Below are 18,522 nucleotides of genomic sequence, written 5' to 3' on the forward strand. Positions count from 1 at the left end.
GTCTGGCCGGCAGGGGGCACTAGTGTCTATAAAACCGTGTCAAGTTTGGCATCTGGCCGGCAGAGGGCGCTAGTGTCTATGAAACCGTGTCAAGTTTGGCGTCTGGCCGGCAGAGGGCGCTAGTGTCTATAAAACCGTGTTAAGTTTGGCGTTTGGCCGGCAGAGGGCGCTAGTGTCTATAAAACCGTGTTAAGTTTGGCGTTAGGCCGGCAGAGGGCGCTAGTGTCTATAAAACCGTGTTTAGTTTGTTTTCTGGCCGGTAGGATATAAGAACTTGTCGAAAAAGATGAATTGCGAAAATTGAATGGAGATGTTTTGTATGTAGAAGCCGTCCGAGGTGTGTTATATAAAAGTTGTATGAAAATAGTAATACAAAGGGAAAAAAGTATTATGAAATTAGATTGCCGCTCGATATAGGTACTTGTCCAAAAATAAAGAGATAGATGTATGTTAGGTTAGGTTGTGTGAAGCGATGCACATCTGGGACACTTTCTGATTGGTATTATGAAGATTTGTCCATCCACACTAAAAAAAAGGTTAGGTTAGGTTAGGATAGGATAGGACAGGTTAGGTTAGGTTAGGATAGGATAGGTTAGGTAAGGTTAGGTTAGGTTAGGTTAGGTTAGGTTAGGTTAGGTTAGGTTAGTTTAAAGTTTTATGAGAATAGAAACTGTTCGAGGTGTAACATATAAAAGTTGTATGAAATAGTTATAATAACGAAAAAAAAAATCGTGTCTATAAAACCGTGTCAAGTTTGGCGCCTGGCCGGCAGAGGGCGCTAGTGTCTATAAAACCGTGTCAAGTTTGGCGTCTGGCCGGCAGAGGGCACTAGTGTCTATAAAACCTTGTTAAGTTTGGCGTCTGGCCGGCAGGGGGCGATAGTGTCTATAAAACCGTGTTAAGTTTGGCGTCTGGCCGGCAGAGGGCGCTAGTGTCTATAAAACCGTGATTAGTTTGGCGTTTGGCCGGCAGAGGGCGCTAGTGTCTATAAAACCATGTTTAGTTTGTCTTCTGGCCGGTAGGATATAAGAACTTGTCGAAAAAGATGAATTGCGAAAATTGAATGGAGATGTTTTGTATGTAGAAGCCGTCCGAGGTGTGTTATATGAAAGTTGTATGCAAATAGTTAGAATTATGAAAACCAAAGTATTATGAAATTAGATGTTCGCTCGATGTATGAAATTGTCGAAAAAGATCAATTGTGAAAATTGAATGGAGATGTTTTGTATGTAGAAGCCGTTCGGGGTGTAACATATAAAAGTTGTATGAAATTAGTAATACAAAGGGAAAAAAGTATTATGAAATTAGATGTTCGCTCGATACAGGTACTTGTCCAAAAATAAAGAGATAGATGTATGTTAGGTTAGGTTGTGTGAAGCGATGCACATCTGGGACACTTTCTGATTGGTATTATGAAGATTTGCCCATCCACACTAAAAAAAAGGTTAGGTTAGGTTAGGATAGGATAGGACAGGTTAGGTTAGGTTAGGTTAGGATAGGTTAGGTTAGGTTAGGTTAGGTTAGGTTAGGTTAGGTTAGTTTAAAGTTTTATGAGAATAGAAACTGTTCGAGGTGTAACATATAAAAGTTGTATGAAATAGTAATGATAACGAAAAAAAAATCGTGTCTATAAAACAGTGTCAAGTTTGGCGCCTGGCCGGCAGAAAGCGCTAGTGTCTATAAACCGTGTTAAGTGTGGCTTCTGGCCGGCAGAGGGCACTAGTGTCTATAAAACCGTGTTAAGTTTGGCGTTTGGCCGGCAGGTGGCGCTAGTGTCTATAAAACCGTGTTAAGTTTGTCTTCTGGCCGGCAGGTGGCGCTAGTGTCTATAAAACCGTGTCAAGTTTGGCGCCTGGCCGGCAGAGGGCGCTAGTGTCTATAAAACCGTGTTAAGATTGGCGTTTGGCAGGCAGAGGGCGCTAGTGTCTATAAAACAGTGTTTAGTTTGTCGTTTGGCCGGCAGAGGGCTCTAGTGTCTATAAAACCGTGTTTAGTTTGTCTTCTGGCCGGTAGGATATAAGAACTTGTCGAAAAAGATCAATTGTGAAAATTGAATGGGGGTGTTCTGTATGTAGAAGCCGTTCGGGGTGTAACATATAAAAGTTGTATGAAAATAGTAATACAAAGGGAAAAAAGTATTATGAAATTAGATTGCCGCTCGATATAGGTACTTGTCCAAAAATAAAGACATAGATGTATGTTAGGTTAGGTTGTGTGAAGCGATGCACATCTGGGACACTTTCTGATTGGTATTATGAAGATTTGCCCATCCACACTAAAAAAAAGGTTAGGTAAAGTTAGGTTAGGTTAGGATAGGATAGGTTAGGTTAGGATAGGTTAGGTTAGGTTAGGATAGGATAGGTAAGGTTAGGTTAGGTTAGGTTAGGTTAGTTTAAAGTTTTATGAGAATAGAAACTGTTCGAGGTGTAACATATAAAAGTTGTATGAAATAGTGATAATAACGAAAAAAAAAAATCGTGTCTATAAAACCGTGTCAAGTTTGGCATCTGGCCGGCAGAGGGCGCTAGTGTCTATAAAACCGTGTCAAGTTTGGCGCTTGGCCGGCAGAGGGCGCTAGTGTCTATAAAACCGTGTGAAGTTTGGCATCTGGCCGGCAGAGGGCGCTAGTGTCTATAAATTGGTGTTAAGTTTGGCGTTTGGCCGGCAGAGGGCGCTTGTGTCTATAAAACCGTCTCAAGTTTGGCATCTGGCCGGCAGAGGGCGCTAGTGTTTATAAAACCGTGTCAAGTTTGGCGCTTGGCCGGCAGAGGGCGCTAGTGTCTATAGAACCGTGTTAAGTTTGGCATCTGGCGGGCAGAGGGCGCTAGTGACTATAAAACCGTGTAAAGTTTGGCGTCTGGCCGGCAGGGGGCATTAGTGTCTATAAAACCGTGTTAAGTTTGACGTCTGGCCGGCAGAGGGCGCTAGTGTCTATAAAACCGTGTTAAGTTTATCTTCTGGCCGGCAGGTGGCGCTAGTGTCTATAAAACCGTGTTTAGTGTGGCTTCTGGCCGGCAGAGGGCGCTAGTGTTTATAAAACCGTGTTAAGTGTTGCGTTTGGCCGGTAGAGGGCGCTAGTGTCTATAAAACCGTGTTAAGTTTGGCGTTTGGCCGGCAGAGGGCGCTAGTGTCTATAAAACCGTGTTTAGTTTGTTTTCCGGCAGGCAGGTGGCGCTAGTGTCTATAAAACCGTGTAAAGTGTGGCTCCTGGCCGGCAGAGGGCGCTAGTTTCTATAAAACCGTGTTTAGTTTGTCTTCTGGCCGGCAGGTGGCGCTAGTGTCTATAAAACAGTGTCAAGTTTGGCGCCTGGCCGGCAGGTGGCGCTAGTGTCTATAAAACCGTGTTAAGTTTGTCTTCTGGCCGGCAGAGGGCGCTAGTGTCTATAAAACCGTGTTTAGTTTGTTTTCTGGCCGGTAGGATATAAGAACTTGTCGAAAAAGATGAATTGCGAAAATTGAATGGAGATGTTTTGTATGTAGAAGCCGTCCGAGGTGTGTTATATAAAAGTTGTATGAAAATAGTAATACCAAGGGAAAAAAGTATTATGAAATTAGATTGCCGCTCTATATAGGTACTTGTCCAAAAATAAAGAGATAGATGTATGTTAGGTTAGGTTGTGTGAAGCGATGCACATCTGGGACACTTTCTGATTGGTATTATAAGATTTGCCCATCCACACTAAAAAAAAGGTTAGGTTAGGTTAGGTAAGGTTAGGTTAGGATAGGATAGGTTAGGTTAGGTTAGGTTAGGATAGGTTAGCTTAGGTTAGGTTAGGTTAGGTTAGTTTAAAGTTTTATGAGAATAGAAACTGTTCGAGGTGTAACATATAAAAGTTGTATGAAATAGTAATACTAACGAAAAAAAAAATCGTGTCTATAAAACCGTGTCAAGTTTGGCGTCTGGCCGGCAGAGGGCGCTAATGTATATAAAACCGTGTTAAGTTTGGTGTTTGGCCGGCAGAGGGCGCTAGTGTCTATAAAACCGTGTTAAGTTTGGCGTCTGGCCGGTAGGATATAAGAACTTGTCGAAAAAGATGAATTGCGAAAATTGAATGGAGATGTTCTGTATGTAGAAGCCGTCCGAGGTGTGTTATATAAAAGTTGTATGACAATAGTAATACAAAAAGAAAAAAGTATTATGAAATTAGATTGCCGCTTGATATAGGTACTTGTCCAAAAATAAAGAGATAGATGTATGTTAGGTTAGGTTGTGTGAAGCGATGCACATCTAGGACACTTTCTGATTGGTATTATGAAGATTTGTCCATCCACACTAAAAAAAAGTTAGGTTAGGTTAGGATAGGATAGGACAGGTTAGGTTAGGTTAGGATAGGATAGGTTAGGTTAGGTTAGGTTAGGTTAGGTTAGGTTAGGTTAGTTTAAAGTTTTATGAGAATAGAAACTGTTCGAGGTGTAACATATAAAAGTTGTATAAAATTAGTGATAATAATAAAAAACAATTATTGTGAAATTTTATTCCGCTCGACTTAGGAACTTGTCGAAAAAGATGAATTGTGAAAGTTGAATTGAGTTGTTTTGTATGTAGGAGCCGTTCGAGGTATATTATATAAAAGTGCTATGAAAATATTAACAATAACGGAAAAAAGTATTATGAAATTAGATCGCCGCTCGATGTATGAACGTCCGAGATGTATTATATAAAAGTTGTATGAAATTAGTGATAATAATGAAAAACAAGTAGTATGAATTATATTCCGGTCGATATAAGAACTTGTCGAAAAAGATGAATTGCGAAAATTGAATGGAGATGTTTTGTATGTAGGAGCCGTTCGAGGTATATTATATAAAAGTGTTATGAAAAGTATTAACAATAACGGAAAACAGTATTATGAAATTAGATGACCGCTCGATGTATGAACGTCCGAGGTGCATTATATAAAAGTTGTATAAAATTAGTGATAATAATAAAAAACAAGTATTGTGAAATTTTATTCCGCTCGACTTAGGAACTTGTAGAAAAAGATGAATTGCGAAAATTGAATGGAGATGTTTTGTATGTAGGAGCCGTTCGAGGTATATTATATAAAAGTGTTATGAAAAGTATTAACAATAACGGAAAACAGTATTATGAAATTAGATGACCGCTCGATGTATGAACGTCCGAGGTGCATTATATAAAAGTTGTATAAAATTAGTGATAATAATAAAAAACAAGTATTGTGAAATTTTATTCCGCTCGACTTAGGAACTTGTAGAAAAAGATGAATTGTGAAAGTTGAATGGAGATGTTTTGTATGTAGAAGCCGTCCGAGGTGTAACATATAAAAGTTTTATGAAAATAGTAATACAAAGGGAAAAAAGTATTATGAAATTAGATTGCCGCTCGATATAGGTACTTGTCCAAAAATAAAGAAATAGATGTATGTTAGGTTAGGTTGTGTGAAGCGATGCAAATCTGGGACACTTTCTGATTGGTATTATGAAGATTTGCCCATCCACACTAAAAAAAAGGTTAGGTTAGGTTAGGTTAGGTTAGGATAGGATAGGACAGGTTAGTTTAGGTTAGGTTAGGATAGGTTAGGTTAGGTTAGGTTAGGTTAGGTAAGGTTAGTTGAAAGTTTTATGAGAATAGAAACTGTTCGAGGTGTAACATATAAAAGTTGTATGAAATAGTAATGATAACGAAAAAAAAAATCGTGTCTATAAAACCGTGTTAAGTGTGGCTTCTGGCCGGCAGAGGGCACTAGTGTCTATAAAACCGTGTTAAGTTTGGCGTTTGGCCGGCAGGTGGCGCTAGTGTCTATAAAACCGTGTTTAGTTTGTCTTCTGGCCGGTAGGATATAAGAACTTGTCGAGGTGTAACATATAAAAGTTGTATGAAATAGTAATAATATCGAAAAAAAAAAATCGTGTCTATAAAACCGTGTCAAGTTTTGCGTCTGGCCGGCAGGTGGCGCTAGTGTTTATAAAACCGTGTTAAGTTTGTCTTCTGGCCGGCAGGTGGCGCTAGTGTCTATAAAACAGTGTCAAGTTTGGCGCCTGGCCGGCAGGTGGCGCTAGTGTCTATAAAACCGTGTTAAGTTTGTCTTCTGGCCGGCAGAGGGCGCTAGTGTCTATAAAACCGTGTTAAGTTTGGCGTTTGGCCGGCAGAGGGCGCTAGTGTCTATAAAACCGTGTTTAGTTTGTCTTCTGGCCATCAGGTGGCGCTAGTGTCTATAAAACCGTGTTAAGTGTGGCTTCAGGCAGGCAGAGGGCGCTAGTGTCTATAAAACCGTGTTTAATTTGTCTTCTGGCCGGCAGGTGGTGCTAGTGTCTATAAAACCGTGTTAAGTGTGGCTTCAGGCCGGCAGAGGGCGCTAGTGTCTATAAAACCGTGTCAAGTTTGTCTTCTGGCCGGCAGGTGGCGCTAGTGTCTATAAAACCGTGTTAAGTGTGGCTTCTGACCGGCAGAGGGCGCTAGTGTCTGTAAATTCGTGTTAAGTGTGGCTTCTGGCCGGCAGAGGGCGCTAGTGTCTGTAAATTCGTGTTAAGTGTGGCTTCTGGCCGGCAGAGGGCGCTAGTGTCTATAAAACCGTGTCGAGTTTGGCGCCTGGTCGGCAGAGGGCGCTAGTGTCTATAAAATCGTGTTAAGTTTGGCGTTTGGCCAACAGGTGGCGCTAGTGTCTATAAAACCGTGTTTAGTTTTTCTTCTGGCCGGTAGGATATAAGAACTTGTCGAGGTGTAACATATAAAAGTTGTATGAAATAGTAATAATATCGAAAAAAAAAAAATCGTGTCTATAAAACTGTGTTTAGTTTGTCTTCTGGCCGGTAGGATATAAGAACTTGTCGAGGTGTAACATATAAAAGTTGTATGAAATAGTGATAATATCGAAAAAAAAAAATCGTGTCTATAAAACCGTGTCAAGTTTGGCGCCTGGCCGGCAGAGGGCGCTAGTGTCTATAAAACCGTGTTTAGTTTGTCTTCTGGCCGGCAAGTGGCGCTAGTGTCTATAAAACCGTGTTAAGTGTGGCTTCAGGCCGGCAGAGGGCGCTAGTGTCTGTAAATTCGTGTTAAGTGTGGCTTCTGGCCGGCAGAGGGCGCTAGTATCTATAAAACCGTGTCAAGTTTGGCGCCTGGCCGGCAGAGGGCGCTAGTGTCTATAAACCGTGTTTAGTTTGTCTTCAGGCCGGCAGAGGGCGCTAGTGTCTATAAAACAGTGTTTAGTTTGTCGTTTGGCCGGCAGAGGGCTCTAGTGTCTATAAAACCGTGTTTAGTTTGTCTTCTGGCCGGTAGGATATAAGAACTTGTCGAAAAAGATCAATTGTGAAAATTGAATGGGGGTGTTCTGTATGTAGAAGCCGTTCGGGGTGTAACATATAAAAGTTGTATGAAAATAGTAATACAAAGGGAAAAAAGTATTATGAAATTAGATTGCCGCTCGATATAGGTACTTGTCCAAAAATAAAGACATAGATGTATGTTAGGTTAGGTTGTGTGAAGCGATGCACATCTGGGACACTTTCTGATTGGTATTATGAAGATTTGCCCATCCACACTAAAAAAAAGGTTAGGTAAAGTTAGGTTAGGTTAGGATAGGATAGGTTAGGTTAGGATAGGTTAGGTTAGGTTAGGATAGGATAGGTAAGGTTAGGTTAGGTTAGGTTAGGTTAGTTTAAAGTTTTATGAGAATAGAAACTGTTCGAGGTGTAACATATAAAAGTTGTATGAAATAGTGATAATAACGAAAAAAAAAAATCGTGTCTATAAAACCGTGTCAAGTTTGGCATCTGGCCGGCAGAGGGCGCTAGTGTCTATAAAACCGTGTCAAGTTTGGCGCTTGGCCGGCAGAGGGCGCTAGTGTCTATAAAACCGTGTGAAGTTTGGCATCTGGCCGGCAGAGGGCGCTAGTGTCTATAAATTGGTGTTAAGTTTGGCGTTTGGCCGGCAGAGGGCGCTTGTGTCTATAAAACCGTCTCAAGTTTGGCATCTGGCCGGCAGAGGGCGCTAGTGTTTATAAAACCGTGTCAAGTTTGGCGCTTGGCCGGCAGAGGGCGCTAGTGTCTATAGAACCGTGTTAAGTTTGGCATCTGGCGGGCAGAGGGCGCTAGTGACTATAAAACCGTGTAAAGTTTGGCGTCTGGCCGGCAGGGGGCATTAGTGTCTATAAAACCGTGTTAAGTTTGACGTCTGGCCGGCAGAGGGCGCTAGTGTCTATAAAACCGTGTTAAGTTTATCTTCTGGCCGGCAGGTGGCGCTAGTGTCTATAAAACCGTGTTTAGTGTGGCTTCTGGCCGGCAGAGGGCGCTAGTGTTTATAAAACCGTGTTAAGTGTTGCGTTTGGCCGGTAGAGGGCGCTAGTGTCTATAAAACCGTGTTAAGTTTGGCGTTTGGCCGGCAGAGGGCGCTAGTGTCTATAAAACCGTGTTTAGTTTGTTTTCCGGCAGGCAGGTGGCGCTAGTGTCTATAAAACCGTGTAAAGTGTGGCTCCTGGCCGGCAGAGGGCGCTAGTTTCTATAAAACCGTGTTTAGTTTGTCTTCTGGCCGGCAGGTGGCGCTAGTGTCTATAAAACAGTGTCAAGTTTGGCGCCTGGCCGGCAGGTGGCGCTAGTGTCTATAAAACCGTGTTAAGTTTGTCTTCTGGCCGGCAGAGGGCGCTAGTGTCTATAAAACCGTGTTTAGTTTGTTTTCTGGCCGGTAGGATATAAGAACTTGTCGAAAAAGATGAATTGCGAAAATTGAATGGAGATGTTTTGTATGTAGAAGCCGTCCGAGGTGTGTTATATAAAAGTTGTATGAAAATAGTAATACCAAGGGAAAAAAGTATTATGAAATTAGATTGCCGCTCTATATAGGTACTTGTCCAAAAATAAAGAGATAGATGTATGTTAGGTTAGGTTGTGTGAAGCGATGCACATCTGGGACACTTTCTGATTGGTATTATAAGATTTGCCCATCCACACTAAAAAAAAGGTTAGGTTAGGTTAGGTAAGGTTAGGTTAGGATAGGATAGGTTAGGTTAGGTTAGGTTAGGATAGGTTAGCTTAGGTTAGGTTAGGTTAGGTTAGTTTAAAGTTTTATGAGAATAGAAACTGTTCGAGGTGTAACATATAAAAGTTGTATGAAATAGTAATACTAACGAAAAAAAAAATCGTGTCTATAAAACCGTGTCAAGTTTGGCGTCTGGCCGGCAGAGGGCGCTAATGTATATAAAACCGTGTTAAGTTTGGTGTTTGGCCGGCAGAGGGCGCTAGTGTCTATAAAACCGTGTTAAGTTTGGCGTCTGGCCGGTAGGATATAAGAACTTGTCGAAAAAGATGAATTGCGAAAATTGAATGGAGATGTTCTGTATGTAGAAGCCGTCCGAGGTGTGTTATATAAAAGTTGTATGACAATAGTAATACAAAAAGAAAAAAGTATTATGAAATTAGATTGCCGCTTGATATAGGTACTTGTCCAAAAATAAAGAGATAGATGTATGTTAGGTTAGGTTGTGTGAAGCGATGCACATCTAGGACACTTTCTGATTGGTATTATGAAGATTTGTCCATCCACACTAAAAAAAAGTTAGGTTAGGTTAGGATAGGATAGGACAGGTTAGGTTAGGTTAGGATAGGATAGGTTAGGTTAGGTTAGGTTAGGTTAGGTTAGGTTAGGTTAGTTTAAAGTTTTATGAGAATAGAAACTGTTCGAGGTGTAACATATAAAAGTTGTATAAAATTAGTGATAATAATAAAAAACAATTATTGTGAAATTTTATTCCGCTCGACTTAGGAACTTGTCGAAAAAGATGAATTGTGAAAGTTGAATTGAGTTGTTTTGTATGTAGGAGCCGTTCGAGGTATATTATATAAAAGTGCTATGAAAATATTAACAATAACGGAAAAAAGTATTATGAAATTAGATCGCCGCTCGATGTATGAACGTCCGAGATGTATTATATAAAAGTTGTATGAAATTAGTGATAATAATGAAAAACAAGTAGTATGAATTATATTCCGGTCGATATAAGAACTTGTCGAAAAAGATGAATTGCGAAAATTGAATGGAGATGTTTTGTATGTAGGAGCCGTTCGAGGTATATTATATAAAAGTGTTATGAAAAGTATTAACAATAACGGAAAACAGTATTATGAAATTAGATGACCGCTCGATGTATGAACGTCCGAGGTGCATTATATAAAAGTTGTATAAAATTAGTGATAATAATAAAAAACAAGTATTGTGAAATTTTATTCCGCTCGACTTAGGAACTTGTAGAAAAAGATGAATTGCGAAAATTGAATGGAGATGTTTTGTATGTAGGAGCCGTTCGAGGTATATTATATAAAAGTGTTATGAAAAGTATTAACAATAACGGAAAACAGTATTATGAAATTAGATGACCGCTCGATGTATGAACGTCCGAGGTGCATTATATAAAAGTTGTATAAAATTAGTGATAATAATAAAAAACAAGTATTGTGAAATTTTATTCCGCTCGACTTAGGAACTTGTAGAAAAAGATGAATTGTGAAAGTTGAATGGAGATGTTTTGTATGTAGAAGCCGTCCGAGGTGTAACATATAAAAGTTTTATGAAAATAGTAATACAAAGGGAAAAAAGTATTATGAAATTAGATTGCCGCTCGATATAGGTACTTGTCCAAAAATAAAGAAATAGATGTATGTTAGGTTAGGTTGTGTGAAGCGATGCAAATCTGGGACACTTTCTGATTGGTATTATGAAGATTTGCCCATCCACACTAAAAAAAAGGTTAGGTTAGGTTAGGTTAGGTTAGGATAGGATAGGACAGGTTAGTTTAGGTTAGGTTAGGATAGGTTAGGTTAGGTTAGGTTAGGTTAGGTAAGGTTAGTTGAAAGTTTTATGAGAATAGAAACTGTTCGAGGTGTAACATATAAAAGTTGTATGAAATAGTAATGATAACGAAAAAAAAAATCGTGTCTATAAAACCGTGTTAAGTGTGGCTTCTGGCCGGCAGAGGGCACTAGTGTCTATAAAACCGTGTTAAGTTTGGCGTTTGGCCGGCAGGTGGCGCTAGTGTCTATAAAACCGTGTTTAGTTTGTCTTCTGGCCGGTAGGATATAAGAACTTGTCGAGGTGTAACATATAAAAGTTGTATGAAATAGTAATAATATCGAAAAAAAAAAATCGTGTCTATAAAACCGTGTCAAGTTTTGCGTCTGGCCGGCAGGTGGCGCTAGTGTTTATAAAACCGTGTTAAGTTTGTCTTCTGGCCGGCAGGTGGCGCTAGTGTCTATAAAACAGTGTCAAGTTTGGCGCCTGGCCGGCAGGTGGCGCTAGTGTCTATAAAACCGTGTTAAGTTTGTCTTCTGGCCGGCAGAGGGCGCTAGTGTCTATAAAACCGTGTTAAGTTTGGCGTTTGGCCGGCAGAGGGCGCTAGTGTCTATAAAACCGTGTTTAGTTTGTCTTCTGGCCATCAGGTGGCGCTAGTGTCTATAAAACCGTGTTAAGTGTGGCTTCAGGCAGGCAGAGGGCGCTAGTGTCTATAAAACCGTGTTTAATTTGTCTTCTGGCCGGCAGGTGGTGCTAGTGTCTATAAAACCGTGTTAAGTGTGGCTTCAGGCCGGCAGAGGGCGCTAGTGTCTATAAAACCGTGTCAAGTTTGTCTTCTGGCCGGCAGGTGGCGCTAGTGTCTATAAAACCGTGTTAAGTGTGGCTTCTGACCGGCAGAGGGCGCTAGTGTCTGTAAATTCGTGTTAAGTGTGGCTTCTGGCCGGCAGAGGGCGCTAGTGTCTGTAAATTCGTGTTAAGTGTGGCTTCTGGCCGGCAGAGGGCGCTAGTGTCTATAAAACCGTGTCGAGTTTGGCGCCTGGTCGGCAGAGGGCGCTAGTGTCTATAAAATCGTGTTAAGTTTGGCGTTTGGCCAACAGGTGGCGCTAGTGTCTATAAAACCGTGTTTAGTTTTTCTTCTGGCCGGTAGGATATAAGAACTTGTCGAGGTGTAACATATAAAAGTTGTATGAAATAGTAATAATATCGAAAAAAAAAAAATCGTGTCTATAAAACTGTGTTTAGTTTGTCTTCTGGCCGGTAGGATATAAGAACTTGTCGAGGTGTAACATATAAAAGTTGTATGAAATAGTGATAATATCGAAAAAAAAAAATCGTGTCTATAAAACCGTGTCAAGTTTGGCGCCTGGCCGGCAGAGGGCGCTAGTGTCTATAAAACCGTGTTTAGTTTGTCTTCTGGCCGGCAAGTGGCGCTAGTGTCTATAAAACCGTGTTAAGTGTGGCTTCAGGCCGGCAGAGGGCGCTAGTGTCTGTAAATTCGTGTTAAGTGTGGCTTCTGGCCGGCAGAGGGCGCTAGTATCTATAAAACCGTGTCAAGTTTGGCGCCTGGCCGGCAGAGGGCGCTAGTGTCTATAAACCGTGTTTAGTTTGTCTTCAGGCCGGCAGAGGGCGCTAGTGTCTATAAAACCGTGTTAAGTGTGGCTTCTGGCCGGCAGAGGGCGCTAGTGTCTTTAAATTCGTGTTAAGTGTGGCTTCTGGCCGGCAGAGGGCGCTAGTGTCTGTAGATTCGTGTTAAGTGTGGCTTCTGGCCGGCAGAGGGCGCTAGTGTCTATAAAACCGTGTCGAGTTTGGCGCCTGGTCGGCAGAGGGCGCTAGTGTCTATAAAATCGTGTTAAGTTTGGCGTTTGGCCAACAGGTGGCGCTAGTGTCTATAAAACCGTGTTTAGTTTTTCTTCTGGCCGGTAGGATATAAGAACTTGTCGAGGTGTAACATATAAAAGTTGTATGAAATAGTGATAATATCGAAAAAAAAAAAAATCGTGTCTATAAAACCGTGTCAAGTTTGGCGCCTGGCCGGCAGAGGGCGCTAGTGTCTATAAACCGTGTTTAGTTTGTCTTCAGGCCGGCAGGTGGCGCTAGTGTCTATGAAACCGTGTTAAGTGTGGCTTCTGGCCGGCAGAGGGCGCTAGTGTCTATAAAACCGTGTTTAGTTTGTCTTCTGGCCGACAGGTGGCGCTAGTGTCTATAAAACCATGTTAAGTGTGGCTTCAGGCCGGCAGAGGGCGCTAGTGTCTGTAAATTCGTGTTAAGTGTGGCTTCTGGCCGGCAGAGGGCGCTAGTATTTATAAAACCGTGTCAAGTTTGGCGCCTGGCCGGCAGAGGGCGCTAGTGTCTATAAACCGTGTTTAGTTTGTCTTCAGGCCGGCAGAGGGCGCTAGTGTCTATAAAACGGTGTTAAGTGTGGCTTCTGGCCGGCAGAGGGCGCTAGTGTCTGTAAATTCGTGTTAAGTGTGGCTTCTGGCCGGCAGAGGGCGCTAGTGTCTATAAAACCGTGTCGAGTTTGGCGCCTGGTCGGCGGAGGGCGCTAGTGTCTATAAAACCGTGTTAAGTTTGGCGTTTGGCCAACAGGTGGCGCTAGTGTCTATAAAACCGTGTTTAGTTTTTCTTCTGGCCGGTAGGATATAAGAACTTGTCGAGGTGTAACATATAAAAGTTGTATGAAATAGTAACAATATCGAAAAAAAAAAAATCGTGTCTATAAAACTGTGTTTAGTTTGTCTTCTGGCCGGTAGGATATAAGAACTTGTCGAGGTGTAACATATAAAAGTTGTATGAAATAGTAATAATATCGAAAAAAAAAAATCGTGTCTATAAAACCGTGTCAAGTTTGGCGCCTGGCCGGCAGAGGGCGCTAGTGTCTATAAACCGTGTTTAGTTTGTCTTCAGGTCGGCAGAGGGCGCTAGTGTCTATAAAACCGTGTTAAGTGTGGCTTCTGGCCGGCAGAGGGCGCTAGTGTCTGTAAATTCGTGTTAAGTGTGGCTTCTGGCCGGCAGAGGGCGCTAGTGTCTGTAAATTCGTGTTAAGTGTGGCTTCTGGCCGGCAGAGGGCGCTAGTGTCTATAAAACCGTGTCAAGTTTGGCGCCTGGCCGGCAGAGGGCGCTAGTGTCTATAAACCGTGTTTAGTTTGTCTTCAGGCCGGCAGGTGGCGCTAGTGTCTATAAAACCGTGTTAAGTGTGACTTCAGGCCGGCAGAGGGCGCTAGTGTCTGTAAATTCGTGTTAAGTGTGGCTTCTGGCCGGCAGAGGGTGCTAGTATCTATAAAACCGTGTCGAGTTTGGCGCCTGGCCGGCAGAGGGCGCTAGTGTCTATAAAACCGTGTTTAGTTTGTCTTCTGGCCGGCAGGTGGCGCTAGTGTCTATAAAACCGTGTTAAGTTTGGCGTTTGGCCAACAGGTGGCGCTAGTGTCTGTAAAACCGTGTTTAGTTTGTCTTCTGGCCGGTAGGATATAAGGACTTGTCGAGGTGTAACATATAAAAGTTGTATGAAATAGAAATAATATCGAAAAAAAAAAATCGTGTCTATAAAACCGTGTCAAGTTTGGCGTCTGGCCGGCAGAGGGCGCTTGTGTCTATAAAACCGTGTCAAGTTTGGCATCTGGCCGGCAGAGGGCGCTAGTGTCTATAAAACCGTGTCAAGTTTGGCGCTTGGCCGGCAGAGGGCGCTAGTGTCTATAAAACCGTGTTAAGTTTGGCATCTGGCCGGCAGAGGGCGCTAGTGACTATAAAACCGTGTAAAGTTTGGCGTCTGGCCGGCAGGGGGCATTAGTGTCTATAAAACCGTGTTAAGTTTGACGTCTGGCCGGCAGAGGGCGCTAGTGTCTATAAAACCGTGTTAAGTTTATCTTCTGGCCGGCAGGTGGCGCTAGTGTCTATAAAACCGTGTTTAGTGTGGCTTCTGGCCGGCAGAGGGCGCTAGTGTTTATAAGACCGTGTTAAGTGTTGCGTTTGGCCGGTAGAGGGCGCTAGTGTCTATAAAACCGTGTTAAGTTTGGCGTTTGGCCGGCAGAGGGCGCTAGTGTCTATAAAACCGTGTTTAGTTTGTTTTCTGGCAGGCAGGTGGCGCTAGTGTCTATAAAACCGTGTAAAGTGTGGCTCCTGGCCGGCAGAGGGCGCTAGTGTCTATAAAACCGTGTTTAGTTTGTCTTCTGGCCGGCAGGTGGCGCTAGTGTCTATAAAACAGTGTCAAGTTTGGCGCCTGGCCGGCAGAGGGCGCTAGTGTCTATAAAACCGTGTTTAGTTTGTCTTCTGGCCGGCAGGTGGCGCTAGTGTCTATAAAACCGTGTTAAGTTTGGCGTTTGGCCAACAGGTGGCGCTAGTGTCTATAAAACCGTGTTTAGTTTGTCTTCTGGCCGGTAGGATATAAGAACTTGTCGAGGTGTAACATATAAAAGTTGTATGAAATAGTAATAATATCGAAAAAAAAAAATCGTGTCTATAAAACCGTGTCAAGTTTGGCGCCTGGCCGGCAGAGGGCGCTAGTGTCTATAAACCGTGTTTAGTTTGTCTTCAGGCCGGCAGAGGGCGCTAGTGTCTATAAAACCGTGTTAAGTGTGGCTTCTGGCCGGCAGAGGGCGCTAGTGTCTATAAAACCGTGTTAAGTTTGTCTTCTGGCCGGCAGAGGGCGCTAGTGTCTATAAAACCGTGTTAAGTTTGGCGTTTGGCCGGCAGAGGGCGCTAGTGTCTATAAAACCGTGTTTAGTTTGTCTTCTGGCCATCAGGTGGCGCTAGTGTCTATAAAACCGTGTTAAGTGTGGCTTCAGGCAGGCAGAGGGCGCTAGTGTCTATAAAACCGTGTTTAATTTGTCTTCTGGCCGGCAGGTGGTGCTAGTGTCTATAAAACCGTGTTAAGTGTGGCTTCAGGCCGGCAGAGGGCGCTAGTGTCTATAAAACCGTGTCAAGTTTGTCTTCTGGCCGGCAGGTGGCGCTAGTGTCTATAAAACCGTGTTAAGTGTGGCTTCTGGCCGGCAGAGGGCGCTAGTGTCTGTAAATTCGTGTTAAGTGTGGCTTCTGGCCGGCAGAGGGCGCTAGTGTCTGTAAATTCGTGTTAAGTGTGGCTTCTGGCCGGCAGAGGGCGCTAGTGTCTATAAAACCGTGTCGAGTTTGGCGCCTGGTCGGCAGAGGGCGCTAGTGTCTATAAAATCGTGTTAAGTTTGGCGTTTGGCCAACAGGTGGCGCTAGTGTCTATAAAACCGTGTTTAGTTTTTCTTCTGGCCGGTAGGATATAAGAACTTGTCGAGGTGTAACATATAAAAGTTGTATGAAATAGTAATAATATCGAAAAAAAAAAAATCGTGTCTATAAAACTGTGTTTAGTTTGTCTTCTGGCCGGTAGGATATAAGAACTTGTCGAGGTGTAACATATAAAAGTTGTATGAAATAGTGATAATATCGAAAAAAAAAAAATCGTGTCTATAAAACCGTGTCAAGTTTGGCGCCTGGCCGGCAGAGGGCGCTAGTGTCTATAAAACCGTGTTTAGTTTGTCTTCTGGCCGGCAAGTGGCGCTAGTGTCTATAAAACCGTGTTAAGTGTGGCTTCAGGCCGGCAGAGGGCGCTAGTGTCTGTAAATTCGTGTTAAGTGTGGCTTCTGGCCGGCAGAGGGCGCTAGTATCTATAAAACCGTGTCAAGTTTGGCGCCTGGCCGGCAGAGGGCGCTAGTGTCTATAAACCGTGTTTAGTTTGTCTTCAGGCCGGCAGAGGGCGCTAGTGTCTATAAAACCGTGTTAAGTGTGGCTTCTGGCCGGCAGAGGGCGCTAGTGTCTTTAAATTCGTGTTAAGTGTGGCTTCTGGCCGGCAGAGGGCGCTAGTGTCTGTAGATTCGTGTTAAGTGTGGCTTCTGGCCGGCGGAGGGCGCTAGTGTCTATAAAACCGTGTCGAGTTTGGCGCCTGGTCGGCAGAGGGCGCTAGTGTCTATAAAACCGTGTTAAGTTTGGCGTTTGGCCAACAGGTGGCGCTAGTGTCTATAAAACCGTGTTTAGTTTTTCTTCTGGCCGGTAGGATATAAGAACTTGTCGAGGTGTAACATATAAAAGTTGTATGAAATAGTGATAATATCGAAAAAAAAAAAATCGTGTCTATAAAACCGTGTCAAGTTTGGCGCCTGGCCGGCAGAGGGCGCTAGTGTCTATAAACCGTGTTTAGTTTGTCTTCAGGCCGGCAGGTGGCGCTAGTGTCTATGAAACCGTGTTAAGTGTGGCTTCTGGCCGGCAGAGGGCGCTAGTGTCTATAAAACCGTGTTTAGTTTGTCTTCTGGCCGACAGGTGGCGCTAGTGTCTATAAAACCATGTTAAGTGTGGCTTCAGGCCGGCAGAGGGCGCTAGTGTCTGTAAATTCGTGTTAAGTGTGGCTTCTGGCCGGCAGAGGGCGCTAGTATTTATAAAACCGTGTCAAGTTTGGCGCCTGGCCGGCAGAGGGCGCTAGTGTCTATAAACCGTGTTTAGTTTGTCTTCAGGCCGGCAGAGGGCGCTAGTGTCTATAAAACGGTGTTAAGTGTGGCTTCTGGCCGGCAGAGGGCGCTAGTGTCTGTAAATTCGTGTTAAGTGTGGCTTCTGGCCGGCAGAGGGCGCTAGTGTCTGTAAATTCGTGTTAAGTGTGGCTTCTGGCCGGCAGAGGGCGCTAGTGTCTATAAAACCGTGTCGAGTTTGGCGCCTGGTCGGCGGAGGGCGCTAGTGTCTATAAAACCGTGTTAAGTTTGGCGTTTGGCCAACAGGTGGCGCTAGTGTCTATAAAACCGTGTTTAGTTTTTCTTCTGGCCGGTAGGATATAAGAACTTGTCGAGGTGTAACATATAAAAGTTGTATGAAATAGTAACAATATCGAAAAAAAAAAAATCGTGTCTATAAAACTGTGTTTAGTTTGTCTTCTGGCCGGTAGGATATAAGAACTTGTCGAGGTGTAACATATAAAAGTTGTATGAAATAGTAATAATATCGAAAAAAAAAAAATCGTGTCTATAAAACCGTGTCAAGTTTGGCGCCTGGCCGGCAGAGGGCGCTAGTGTCTATAAACCGTGTTTAGTTTGTCTTCAGGTCGGCAGAGGGCGCTAGTGTCTATAAAACCGTGTTAAGTGTGGCTTCTGGCCGGCAGAGGGCGCTAGTGTCTGTAAATTCGTGTTAAGTGTGGCTTCTGGCCGGCAGAGGGCGCTAGTGTCTGTAAATTCGTGTTAAGTGTGGCTTCTGGCCGGCAGAGGGCGCTAGTGTCTGTAAATTCGTGTTAAGTGTGGCTTCTGGCCGGCAGAGGGCGCTAGTGTCTATAAAACCGTGTCGAGTTTGGCGCCTGGTCGGCGGAGGGCGCTAGTGTCTATAAAACCGTGTTAAGTTTGGCGTTTGGCCAACAGGTGGCGCTAGTGTCTATAAAACCGTGTTTAGTTTTTCTTCTGGCCGGTAGGATATAAGAACTTGTCGAGGTGTAACATATAAAAGTTGTATGAAATAGTAACAATATCGAAAAAAAAAAAATCGTGTCTATAAAACTGTGTTTAGTTTGTCTTCTGGCCGGTAGGATATAAGAACTTGTCGAGGTGTAACATATAAAAGTTGTATGAAATAGTAATAATATCGAAAAAAAAAAATCGTGTCTATAAAACCGTGTCAAGTTTGGCGCCTGGCCGGCAGAGGGCGCTAGTGTCTATAAACCGTGTTTAGTTTGTCTTCAGGTCGGCAGAGGGCGCTAGTGTCTATAAAACCGTGTTAAGTGTGGCTTCTGGCCGGCAGAGGGCGCTAGTGTCTGTAAATTCGTGTTAAGTGTGGCTTCTGGCCGGCAGAGGGCG

Source organism: Diorhabda sublineata, chromosome 10, assembly GCF_026230105.1.
Source record: "Diorhabda sublineata isolate icDioSubl1.1 chromosome 10, icDioSubl1.1, whole genome shotgun sequence".
Taxonomy (NCBI): Eukaryota; Metazoa; Arthropoda; class Insecta; order Coleoptera; family Chrysomelidae; genus Diorhabda; species Diorhabda sublineata.